A 13,632-nucleotide genomic window follows, 5' to 3' on the forward strand; every position below is an offset into this window, starting at 1 on the left:
TGGAGCATAAAAACCCACCCCAGCCTGCCAGGGTGCCCAGGATGCTCAGCCAGATGAGACCACCTTGGCATCAACAAAGTCCCTGAGCATGCCCAATCCAAAGATCCCAAGCAGTGGGCACGTTGTTGCTCCAGCCAGAACCTCTTGGCACCTCTCGGAAAACCAAGATGGGTACATTTTTGCTCCTTAAGAAAGCTTCAGATTCGGTTTTATCTCGCTTTTGTAGCATTTTCTCCTTCCCCACTGGTCCCTCAGTGTCTCCTGATGGAACACAAAGTCACCTTTGCAGCTCTATCTAAAACCCAGTCTCTTTCTTCCAAAATAATTCAGATTATTCTAGAAATGACTATTCCCTCTCCTTATTTATCACTCCTCTATTTCTCCTGTGACCTGCAAGCTTTAAAAGTTTTTTTTTCCAGATCATTAGTCATCTCATGGAAAAGCATCAGGCCATGGTTGGATCTCTGGGAGATGTTGCTGAAAACATCCCAATTACTTTTTGCAATTAGTTTACCAGTTTTAAATCTGCTTAATATGGGCAATTTTTTTATGCCCTAATTTCTTTTATTGGAATGTCATGTAGTATTAAGTCAAGTATAGGATTTTAAGTACATTATGACAGCTCAATAAGCTTTATCAGTCCCTTTAGCTCAGATCTTTGCTCCCAAAGCCTGAAATCTTGGAGTTAACTGGCTGCCAAACTTTTCCTTATATCCCTAATGTTTACCAAGACCAGTGCCAAAACTTCTATTATAAAAGCATTTCAACCAGTGTCTTAAACACAAATCAAATGAGGGATGACTAAATAAAATAAAAGTTAGAATTCATCAAAATAATTTCTATTTATCAAAATAAGTTCGGATTTTTCAAAATTCAAGTGCTGGTTTGGAGTTCTTTTTCTTTTCCACTGGGTTTGGTTTGGGGTTTTTTTCAATAGACTATCCTGGCAGAACCTATTCCTTAGGGGAAAGATCTCTCCTTTAAGAAAATAATTAAAGCTCTTTGCTTGCAACAAAACCACTGTCAGTTCTAAAGGAAAAACCTTTGAAAACAGGTGTCCTCGAGTTAATAATTATTTCTGACTTAGTTAAGGAGAAGGAAAGTCTCTTCTAGGCAGATTTTTAAATTAAATTAGACATCTAAAGATAACATTTCTCTCTTCTGGAATCCTCTATAATGTTTAGGTGTTTAACTTAATTCAATAAATCTCCAACTAGTAAGGAAAGATTTCTTGTTGTGATTTATTTGTTTGTCTAGGACTGGATTCCACAATAAAGGCTGGAAGAGGGATGAGCTGGGAACCTCCAACCAGGAGGTTACTCATAACCACACCTTTTTTTTTTAAAATTTGGATTATTAATTACCTATTAAACCTTACAGGGCTCACATGATGCTTTAACCAGAGGTGCTGCAGCCTGAAAATCTGGCTACAGACTTTGGAAAGGGATGGTTCTGTGGCAGGGTCAACACATTCAGATGGGAACAGCTCACATTTACATTCTTTTATGTATTTAAATGGCTTTGCTTGAATTAATAAGATCCAGCTTCCAGTCTTTGAGAGCTGTACATCAGCTTTGGTGGTGGTTTGTAGGAAAACTTAGACCCATTATTCCTTTTATGCATATTTTTATGGATATTCTATATATGTATATGCAAATATAACAGCTCTATATACTGGTTTTCATTGGGCTATTTTCCCCTCTATTTCTAGGAGTGTAGAAAAAAAAATCCACATGATCTAACTAAGAAAAGTAGATATTTTCACCCTAAATCTCTATGTCTACGTTTCCAAGAGACAGTAATTGTCCTCTTTTGCTCCAGGTTCAGCCTTTCCATGGTTTTGTCCATCCTGCACAATATCTGTGTGGAGATTCTGGTTCAGAGTCAGATCTCTGTCCTTGCTCAGCCAAGGATGTATCATTAGACTTGCAGCAATTAAGATTTTACTTGAAATCAGCAAAATGGAGATTCCTCCCAATCCCATTTACAACATCCTTGGAGAAAATAGGGATTCTTTCCAATCTCAGCCTCCTTTCTGCTCCATTATTATACAAAATGGGCACCCAAAGCTACACTTAACTATAAAATGATTATGATTTATCTGGGTATTTTGTTCCTTTAATCTATTAGGCCAATTGTCCTAATTTAACTAAGTAATTCTGTTAATTTAACTTTGGGGTTAATCTTGCTTTAAGAACACTTTTTGCTGAACAGTGAGACTGTGCTCAGTTGATGCATTTTCTTTTTCAGACCTGAATGTAACCTTTTTAAAAAAAAACCAACAAAAGTTTCTAGTGCATCATGTGATCAATAGATACAAGTACCTTCATTTTTTAAATTAGTCTAAGGCTATTTTCCTTTTACTGTTGTATAAACAGGGAATTGAAGGGTAAAATAGTTAAAACTTAATGCTATAGTGCTAATGTGGCTTTTAAATCACGTCAGCAGCAATCACTGCATTATAATTAACAATTTATTGAACCAGCAATAAAATGAACATCACATTACTTCTTAAAGCAGCAGAATAAAATGGCTAATAAATAGCATAAGCCAGACAAATTGCAGAGTAATAGAAATTTTCTTAAGATTTATAGCGTGCAGAAAGATGGATGTGCTATTAGTAGGAGCTCCGATACTTGACAAAATTCTTCTGCAAAGACATAGTTACCAGGCATGTCAGAGTTCACCAGCCTAAGTGGTTCCTCCAAATTCCAGCTCCCTGCTATTTACGGTGGAAAACACTCGTTACGAGGTTTTGTAACTGCGCCCGCGATTTGCCAACGTTTTCAAAGCGCCACTGCCAAAAAGATCCTCAAATATTTTATAAACTGTCAAATAACAAGTCTGCTTGCTTAATCTGAGTCTATTTTATACTTTACAGGCGAGGGGGGGGGGGAAAAACCTCTCGGGACTGATCCTGAGGGTTCCGCTCGGGCAAAACTTCCAGTGTTTGGAAATTACCGGGAATTTTTGCCTGTGGAAAAGGGTGGGTTGGGCCCAGCTTTAGGAGGGGCAACTCGTGAGGGAAGGAGCAGGGATTCAGTGGAGGTGGGAGCTCAGCTAAATCCCTCTCTGGAGGCTCAGGTTACTGATGACAGAACCGTGTTGCCTTTCCCATGTTCCTGCTGTTCAGTCGTGTTGTGATTCCTCATGTCAAAGTGTCTCTCTTCTGTTCTTGTTTCAACATAACAGATGCAGTTTTACATGACGTGTCACAACATGGAGCATCAACTGGAAAGAGTCTAAAAGAGCTCTTTTTTTCTTTTTTTCCCCTCCCTTTTTTCTTTTTTCCATTTTTCTCCCTTTCTCCCCTTTTTTCCCCCTTCTCCACTTTTTTCCCTTTTTGCCTTTTTCCCCTTTTTCTCCGCGTTTTTTCCTCCTCCCTTTTTTCCTCCCCCCTTTATTTCCCCCCTCTTTCCCCCCTTTATTTCCCCCTTTATTTCCCCCCTCTATTTCCCCCCTCTTCCCCCCTTTACTTCCCCTTTTTCCACCCCTCTTTTTCCCCCCTCTGCCCCCTTTTTTCTCCCCCTTTTCATTTCCCCTTTTTTCCTCCCCCTTTTTGTTCCCCCTTTTTTTCCTTTCCTTCCTTTTCCTCTTCACCCTCTCCTTTTTTCCTCCTCTTTTTATCCCCTTTTCCTTCCCCTTTTTCCCTTCCCCCCTCTTTTTCCCTTTTTCCCCTTTTCCCTCTGTTTTCCCCACCCTTTTTTCCACCTTCTTTTTCCCTTTTCTTTTTTTAATTTGAAAAAAAAAAAAAAAGGCAAAAAGCCCACTCTGCTTTTCACCGAAATACAGTGAAAGGGAATGTGCCATGCAGAGCTTCCTTCAGCCACTGTAAGGAAAGGACTGTCAGCCTTCAACTGGAAATTGAAATATATCTATGCTCAAATATCAATTTTTAACACGAAATCTGGAGTTGATCTCAGCAGTAATCAGCTGCTAAGACAATAAACACTGATAAGCACATGAGCATCTTTATTAATGTGTTACTGTCTGAACCTTGAAGATAAATCACAATTATCTTAAACGTGTTTTGGTTACATGATGAGATGGTTATTGCACCATTTCCCAAAAAAGCAGTTCTCCTGTTGAATATTGTCCTGAGAGAGCATCTCCAGCATATTCAGTTGGAGACCAGGAGGTGAAGTGAATCCACATGGGAGGAAATTTCCTGACTACAGCCATGGCTGGGGTTCCAGCCCCATGGAGGGTTGGAATTAGATGGTTTATAAGGGGCCTTCCAACCCAAGGAATTCTGTGGTGCCCATTTACATTGGAAACACTGAAACAATAATAAAAATACCTGGATCAACACAGTTGTTTGACTAAGGGGTGAGCACTGAAGTCATTATTTACACAAACTCACACTGGGGAGTTTGCTCTCCACAGACCAAGCAGGATTTTCCTAAGCCTGCATGCAACAGAAGGAGGGATTTCTACCTTTATTAATTAACTCCTCTAACAGAAAGCCCCTCAAAAAACAACAGCAATTGCCTCCTGGGGATCTGTAAACTTTTCCCTGTCCCCCATTCCTGCTTAATCTGTGCAACAACTGCTCTTCTAGTTCATCCCATCCCCAGATCTTGGCCTTGGAGGTGGTTGGAGCACCTTGGTTGAACATCATCAACCACAACTTCCAGCTGAAGAGCAGAAAAACCCAAATGAATATGAAAATGCCAAGGATGTAGATGCAGCTCTGCAAGCTGACACCAAACACGCTGGGGTTTAGTTCCTTGGACAAAAGGCCAGAGCCCAAAATTCAGTCCAACATTTAAATATTCCTAATTTCTGCAGTGAGGTGGGATAAGATCTTCATTAAAAAGAGAATGTATGGTCAACCCCAACTGAAAATTCATATTTTGCAGAGTGTTTCATCCACCCTGAAAACCAGACAATGTACAGAGAGGCACAAACCTCTCAGACAGCAGAAAGGAATAAACCAATCCATAGGGATAGACTTTTCCCTAAAATTAATTCAGCTGTAATTCATTGCTGGCAGCACTTTTTATTTGCAGAAAGATAGAAATTCTTCATATCAGATAAAATAGCTATCAGAGCATTCAATAATCTACTGAACACTAAAAAAATGCTTGATTAAGAAAGTATTTAAGTTGTAGCCCTTCTCCTTGTTTATATTTAAAGGATTTGCCATCAAGGTACAATTTGGGAAACAAATTAACTGAGAATAATAATGGTATAATAAATTAAAAATTTTTCAAAAGAAGGTATTTCCTCTTATTTTGAGGTCCTCTCCTAATATTTTGAGGGTATTAAAACTGCTGTTATTAAGAACTTCCCCAAGTCTTTTATTCCATGTCCCATTCCCCCTCTCCAGTAGAACAGGTGTGGTTTTGAATAAAACTCTAAACTTTGGATGGTTGTCTGACTTAAATTTAAGAAACTGTGGCTGTGGACCACCAAAATAAATACTAACATTTAGTGGGAAAGAAAAGGATAGAAGGAATCTAAAAGAAGTTAAAAATAAAAAATCCACCATAAAGAAATAAAAATTCAATAATTCCATCATAAGAAATCAGTGTCTGTGTTTCACATCATGCTGAAGAAAGTTATTTTTGACATAGGGGTTTTAAAAGGAACAAATAGCCAAAAAAATCATGTCTGGGCCAGTTTTGGTAAAGGTGAGAACCTTTAGGTCAGTTGAGTGAGCTGGAAAGTCATTCATGTAAAAAGAGATCTTTCTGAAACTCAGGTGCTGCCCACCTTTAGCTTGCAAAAAGTCAAAGTGTTTCACCATGGAAAACACAGACCAATCAATTGGGACCAGTTTAGGCCTTAATACTGGGCAGAAAACAACAGCAAAAAGAGACCAAACCCAACAGTAAAAGCAAAACCAAAAAAATACCAGCACAAAATATGGAGGGAGCTATGATAAAGTAGAAAAAAATAAAATTTTATATATAATTAAAAAATCACAGAAGAGTTTGGGTTTGAAGGGACCTTAAAGCTCATCTTCCATTAGACCACTCTCAGAGTCTAAATTTACAGGGAGTTTCCCAGTAAATTTTGGTTTCAGGGTTTGGTTTTGTTGGTTTTTTTTTTGCTTTACCCTCCAAAAATAAACATGCACAGAGAGACAGGAGATAAGAATTAAGGGTGAAAAGTCTTAATATCCATAAATTATATCCTTTTTCTTCATTCTAAGCCTCTAAAACACACTCCAGTCCCGTTTCCAGACTTTGGCTGGGAGGTTTCTCTTTTCCATTAGTCAAAACAAAAAGATATTTTCATTTCATTAGTGAAAATATATTTTCATTTGATAGCTCTAAAATTAAGAGACACCAACCATCAGAAGACTTGGAGTATAATCAGAAGAAGCCAACAATGACTTCACAAATTTATTTTTTCCTCAACAGAAAAAGCTGCATCCTTTGGGTTAAGGGAAATATGAGAAATAAAAGCAAAAAAACCCCCTCCTGCAGACAGTGGAAAATAGATATATTTGTCTAGAAATTCATAGCAAAATATATGGATAACTGGATGTAATTTCCTTTCAAGCTCTACATTACTACACAGGGAATTTATTTAATATATATTTGTTGGTAAAAATGAATTAAAGGACACCCAGAAACACCCCAAGCCTGTTAATCAATAGGAAATATTCCAGTTTTAGGAGATGGAGTTAAAAATACTTGGGTGTTGTATAAATAAATTGGAATATGGGTCACCATTGTTTGTTTGTTTGTTTCATTTGGGTTTTATTTGGAGAATAAATTCTGTGAGGAACAAACTTCAGCCTAACAAGGTAGGTGGATATTGGAGGCATGAAAAGGTGTAAAAAAATCACCATATTTTTGATAATAGCAGAAAGAAATGAAGTGAAATAAGAGGTTTGTGTGAGCCTCCCAAAACTCAGGGAAACTGAGTTTTCCAAAGGTATCCCCTGGGATCTGTGGGATATTTTGGCTCCAGAAAGCAAAGCTGATGCAAAATAATTTCCACAAGAGTAGAACAACTTGTAATTTGACTTAAAGAGGGTATTTCTGCCACATTAACACATCCAAAAAGACCTCTTTGAGTGCATAAACTGAATGAAAATACAGAGCATCATTTCTCCAAAGCATGGAATAACAAACACCGGAGTTATCCTGGAATTGTCTTAAGAAGTATGAAGGTCATAAAGCCAAACCAAAGAAATACACTGGGAGATGAAGGTATAAAATAAACCTCATTGAAATTTTTCCAACATCCACTGTGGCAGAACAACCACTGTAGTACTAAAACCAACAAAAATATTTTCAATTGAAGGAATATTTGAATGAATAGTTAAATATTTCTAATTTTAGGTTCTAAAGAGCTACATTTTTTTACCCAGTGATTCAAAAGGGGCTCCCCCCCAAATCTAAATTTCTAGTAAAAAAAAATAAAAAACAGAGATTAAAATCTCTAAAGGGGGGGAAAGGGAGGGGAGAAAAGAAAAACGCCCTACCACATACATAAATAAAAATAGATAAATATATATAAATACCCTTTAAAATATAAACAGGGAGTACAGAATTGAATAAAAGTTTACCAGTGCCCACAGACAGGTTGAAATAACACTTCAGATACTTCTGAATCAAGTCACTGTTGCGAGAAGTAGAAGGCTGATCTAAAATAGTATCACAGTTCTGTGTCATCCTGCAATATCTTCATTTTTAAATGCTTTTATTGCTCATAAAATTCCATCTGACAGAGCCACAGGGAAGAGCACCAGGAGGAATCAGCAGGAGATGCCCCACCTCCAGTCACAAAGTTTTTCTCTTAAAAATCTGCTTTTCTTGCCATTTCAGTGTTTTCCTGTAGCCAACTCATTCAAAAGTTGTTTCACCTCCGTGTTTCCCTTTACACTTATCTTTAATTTCATCTCCTGAGCTATTATCTATCCCAATATTCCTATTGTATCTTGAAATGCTTCACTCTCCAAGATATTTTAATGTCATTTCATCTTTTTACTGGTTCTTTCCCTATTTTTCCTGAAGGAAACCATTCAACTTCAACGACTGAACACAAAATTGCATCACTGAATCCATATAATAAAGCATTTAAATATTTATAGTAATAGTTAATAGAGATATTTAGTTGCTTGGAATACATTTGAAACTTCCTGGATGATAATTTGTCTGGCTTTGCACAAGGACTGGGGCTACATCATGTTGGGTGCCACAGAAATACAACATGATACATAAAATAAAGCATGAAATGGTTCAAAATCCAAGCAAGGGACGAGCAGAGCTGGGTGGGAGTCAGGAAAACCCACTGACAAATCAGCAACAAACTTAACTTTTATTAAGTTTCCCTAAACACTCCAAAAAGGTAGGAAAAGGATTTGCTTTAAGGAAGGATTTGAAGGGAAATACTGAGGTACCACTGTGAAAGTTAAGGGGCAGCGTTAATTTATTATGGATAGAAACGTCAGGCTCTCTGTTCCCATCCTTTAGAGCAATAAATCCAAGCTGTGCTGTTGGGACAGTAATAACAATGTGACCAGAGGGCTATAAATGGCATTAATGACCAATCTGACTAGTTGTGATAGTGAGAGTTAAAGAAAAGATGGTTCCACACCATCACTGGCTCTTCCTCCTGTCTCCTATAATAATTCCTTTTTCTTTCCCTGTCCTGGGAGAAATTATATCAAATCTATATCTCTTGTGAAAGAAACCTTTTAAATTTTAAACCTTTTCATTCAAAAAAACTGGAATCTCCCAAATCCTCCATCCTCAGCCCTTAAATCCCATGATTTCTGGAAGCCCATGAGGATGGATGACCCCCAGGAAGAGCCTCCAGACACCTGACACATAATGAGCCCTTTTCCATGTAAAGGGTGTAAAAACTTCCACAACCCTTCCCTATGCTCTTGGTTAATGAAATCAGGAATAAATATGGATTTTCTAGCAATGTATGTATTTGCATATCATGGAATCACAGAATGGTTTGGTTTGAAGGGACCTTAAAGTTCATTTTGTTCCACCCCTTCCATGGGCAGGGACACCCTCCACTAGCCCAGGTTGCTCCCATCCCCATCCAACCTGGCCTTGGACACTTCCAGGGATGGAGTTTAATGTCTCATTCTTAGAGAAAAAATAAGTAAAGAAAAAGATGCTCCAAGATTCCCTCATTTCCAAATGAAATTCAGACAGAAATGCACAAAGTGGACACAGAGCTACAAAGTTTTCCCAAACACTTCGATACTGAAAAGAAAATGGGAAGGAAAACATTCTCCCCTCTTCCCATTTTCCACAATCTCTGACCTTCATAGCACAGACTTTTGGCACAGGATAAAGTAAAAATCAATGGAATTGAGACACAAACTCCTTTGGAAACAGTGCCTTGAGCTGCCCTTCCCAAAAGAGATTTTACTCCACTACAAATTCACAACTTATCCACTGGTTTAAAAAGCCAGAAATCTGACAGAAATAGCTGGATATTTACTAACATAGACCACTTTATTAGGAATATAAAGATTTGGTATTAGTTCTGAGCCCCAGTTATCATAAAATAATATCAAAGTACTAAATCTAATCTGTAGTTCCCACCCCAGAGGTGTGAGGGAAGATGTTCCAGCCAAGCCTGAATAAAGTCACTGGAGGAACAAATCCACCCCAACAGAACTTCAAATCATTTTTCCAATTGTTCTATACACACATATGACTCAAAAGGGAAAAAATATTGCCCTGGATTGGCAATATTATTACTTATATTAATTTAAACTATTGAGCTGGTGTCAAAAGCATGAAATGTGGTGTTTACTTTTCACAGGATTTCACAGGAGGTTGTGCTGGGAAAGGGAATTGCAAAGGGTGGGGAGTTTTCATTTAGGCAACTTCAGATCCCCACAGCAGGAAAGTGTTGTGGGCAGTGGAAGGGACCCCAACACACAGAAATAAAGATTTTGGCAAAGTTATTCATGGTATTTATGAAAAAAAACCAGATTTCATAAGTGACAAAAGGAATGGCAAACACCCATAATCACCACAGAGGTAGAACATCTTTAAAATTCCATGAAAAAAAGAATGGGAAGCATAAAAATAAAAAGAAACCCCCCCAATACTATCATTATTTATGCCCCTGATTTTACCTACCTCTGTGGGTACATAAAGGGAGATGTATCCTTGTATCCAGTCCCAACAGCAGATTAATCCCACACCTTAATGCAGGGAAAGCAGCCTGGGCAAAGTGACTGCCTTAAAAGCAGCAGCACAGATGCCTCTCTGGCAGGATCAGGTGAGCTCAGCAGGTGAAACCAATACTGCTTCCAGGTGGTTGTGGTGCTTTCTCAGGAAAAAAAAAATGGCATATACACTCCTAGGATAGGAGATCAGAAAGTCACTATTTCTGGGAAATTTTTGTAAGTGATATTTCACAATAAAATCAGGTGTTGCTTACCTTATCCAAGAATCCAGGCCAGTTGCTACATTTTGGAATCAGGATTTTTATTATTTTCAATTATGTGTCTGTATTACTTTCTGGATATACTAAACTGACTTTTTTTTTTTTTTAAAGAAAGGAAGCACCAGCTCTTGGAGATGGATCTTTCCTGCAGTGGTTTCACACACACAGCCAATACAGGTGTCAGCAAGCTGGGAAGCACCAGCTTAAAATCATTCCTTTGCACTTGTTCCCAGTGTTCCCAGGCCAGGGACAGATTCATGGAAGCAAAGGAAGGAGCAGAGGTGTGATCCTCAAAAGCAGAGATGAGCAATTCCCTTCCTGTGGCCTTCACCCCCTCCACAGGGAAACAGAGGGGGGGTTTTTTTGCCTTTGAGAAGGATGGAAAACTGGGAGTGTGAAGTCATTCAGCAATAATTCAGAGAGAAGAGGGGGCTTCCAGGGGGACTGCAGAGACCTCCTAAAATCACTTCCAGTGAAGAAAACTCCTCACAAAGAAGCAGAGAGTTTGTATCCCACTAAAATGTCACAATTTTGTCAGGTGGACAGAGCAGTGGAGCACAAGCAGCACTTAGGGCATTTAGGGATAATTATGGGATCTTCTGAAGCACAGCCAAACCCACACACCTGGCAGGTCACAGGCTATGGGATCGCACATTTGGGGTGAGATCCAGCATGAGGCTGGTCTGGGAGTTATGAGGAACACAGAATCATCAAATCCCAGATTGGTTTGGGTTGGAAAGGACTTAAAAGTTTGTCTCATCCCACCCCCTGCCATGGGCAGGGACACCTTCCACTAGCCCAGGTTGCTCCAAGCCCCGTCCAACCTGGCCTTGGACACTTCCAGGGATCCAGGGGCAGCCACAGCTTCTCTGGGCAACCTGGGCCAGGGCCTCCCCACCCTCCCAGCCAGCAATTCCTTCCCAATATCCCATCTAACCCTGCCCTCTGGCAGTGGGAAGCCATTCCCTGTGTCCTGCCTCTCCATCCCTTGTCCCCAGTCCCTCTCCAGCTCTCCTGGAGCCCCTTTAGTCCCTGCAAGGGGCTCTCAGCTCTCCCTGGAGCCTTCTCTTCTCCAGCTGAACCCCCCCAGCTCTCCCAGCCTGGCTCCAGAGCAGAGGAGCTCCAGCCCTTGGAGCATCTCCGTGGCCTCCTCTCTCCAGCAGCTCCACTAAAAGAAGGATAAACACTAAAGCCAAAGGTTCTGAGTCAGCTGCCACTAAATTAAAATGGGATTCCACCAGTTTAAGTGGACATTGGGCTGGAAAATTGTGTCCAGCAATTTGTGTCCAGACCCAGCTTTGGCACAGTCCAGGGAGGCTCCAGGCTCTGCAGTACCTCTGTCTCCTCTTACAGAGCTGCAGCATCCGACAAGCCCATCCATCCTGGAATGCATTTGGGAACAAACTTCTACTTCAGCAGGGTATCTGTGAACATTTTAATTCTGTTAAGACCAAAATAATGATAAACAAGGATAATAGTTACAAAAATTCCCCCCTCCCAAAAGAGTCCTCGAAATCCTGATTTGCTGGCTGGGAGCTGGATTCACTAAACAGAAATACAGTAACTTAATAATCTGAGCATTGCAGTTTTCAGGAAGGAAAATTAACTAATTCATTATGGCTTATAATTTGCTGAGGCATAGCTGCCATATTTGTAAAATCAGCAGGTTCAGAAAAAAAGCAAGTTTTTAATGAATGTTCTTTTATTTTTTTTCCCCTTCCCAGATCCATAAATGATACAATTACTTAGCTCCCTCTAGTGCCAATTTCCAAAATAAATTTCCCACTAATGACCGTATTCACCAATGTAATCATCGGAGCAAATTAAAAATTCACTTGGCAATAATTAACTGGTGAACTCTCAAAGGATGGAGTAAATTGCCATGAACTAAAGCAGAATTCAACTGGTGCCACAATTACAAAGAAAGGTCAAATGTAGGCTTTCTGCAATAACAAAAAATCCCACATCACTCTGCAGACATTGTGGGGCTGGAACAATCTTTATAGGCTCACGTGCCTGTAAAGAGCAGAATCAGGGAAGAGGGAGAGCCCATGGAGCAGCTCCATCATTCCTCTGACATTTGCAATCCCTTTATTTAAGTTGCATTCATTTCTTTATTTTTCATTTGCAGTCTTCATTTCTAAGGCTCAGTAATTTGGTATTCAAAAGATACTTCATGATGAAACAGGACAACTAAAAATATATATTTTTTTACTCTTAAATAGTAAAAAAGTCTCTTTTTTTTTTTTTCTTGCTTGCTTTTAAAAATGGGCTCAAACAGAATTATATACACTTGGCCTTTTCTTAGAATCTTCCTTTGGCTTCCTTTGGCATCCTTAAGCAAGATAAAACTTTGGGATAACCTCATATAAATACTCTAAAATGTTAAGAATAAAATAATATAACCACAACAAAATAATAATAATAATAATAATAATAATAATAATAATAATAATAATAATAATAATAATAATAATAATAATAATAATATTGTAAACTATTAGTAATAACAACAGTACTTACAGAGGAATCCTTGTGCTCATCCAGATGCTGGAGGAAAGAGGCACCACAGGGGCAAGAAGGTTCCTCATCTTCTATGAGTTACACTATAAATAAAAATAATCATGAATACAACCCAATAAAATAGATTATTTGTAGGAATATTTGAGGGTGTCTTACAACTGTGGTGTGGTTGTTCTCTGCCCTGTTTCTGAATTTCTTTCCTTTGCTCTCATCTCACAACAAACTTCAGGACAAAGTATTTTCTGTGCAGAACAAGGGTTGGAGCTACATTTTAGTTGGAGTTTTAGTGCAAATACAGGTCTATAAAGTAAACAATGGTTAATTAGAAGAGACGTCACAATCTACCAGAAAACACATGTAAAGGTTCTCATTTAATGTATATTTAGATAAAAGTGAGGGCTGAGTGGGCTAAACTTTCTGTGCCCCATTGCTCAAGTAGCCAGATTAAGTATCAGTCTGAGTCAGGCTGCCGATTTTTGGTACAGAATCATCTAAAATCCAACTTATTTCCAAGAAAATTCATCTCTTGCTTTTAATTTCTTGGATTTAATCTAAACCCAACAGCTTTTTACAGGCACCATATGCAGTGTCACTGCAAAACCAATATAAATACAATATTTCTTTTGATTTCCATTTCTCTTAATCCCTCCTTGGAGTGGTTTATCACACAACTGCTCCACACACCACAGCCATGGCAGTGACCATGGATGGAGCTGTGATGGC

The 13,632-nt window shown here is 38.8% G+C and overlaps 1 long non-coding RNA gene across 1 annotated transcript in view; it reads left to right on the forward strand.

The window, feature by feature from the left end:
* Positions 1-13,632, forward strand: part of LOC127481222 (uncharacterized) — a 459,181-nt gene that overhangs the window by 247,543 nt on the left and 198,006 nt on the right. The gene's annotated exons all lie outside the window — the stretch shown is intronic.

This window comes from Manacus candei, unplaced genomic scaffold (genome assembly GCF_025592945.1).
Source record: "Manacus candei isolate 608988 ecotype Guabito, Panama unplaced genomic scaffold, ASM2559294v1 h1tg000077l, whole genome shotgun sequence".
Taxonomy (NCBI): domain Eukaryota; kingdom Metazoa; phylum Chordata; class Aves; order Passeriformes; family Pipridae; genus Manacus; species Manacus candei.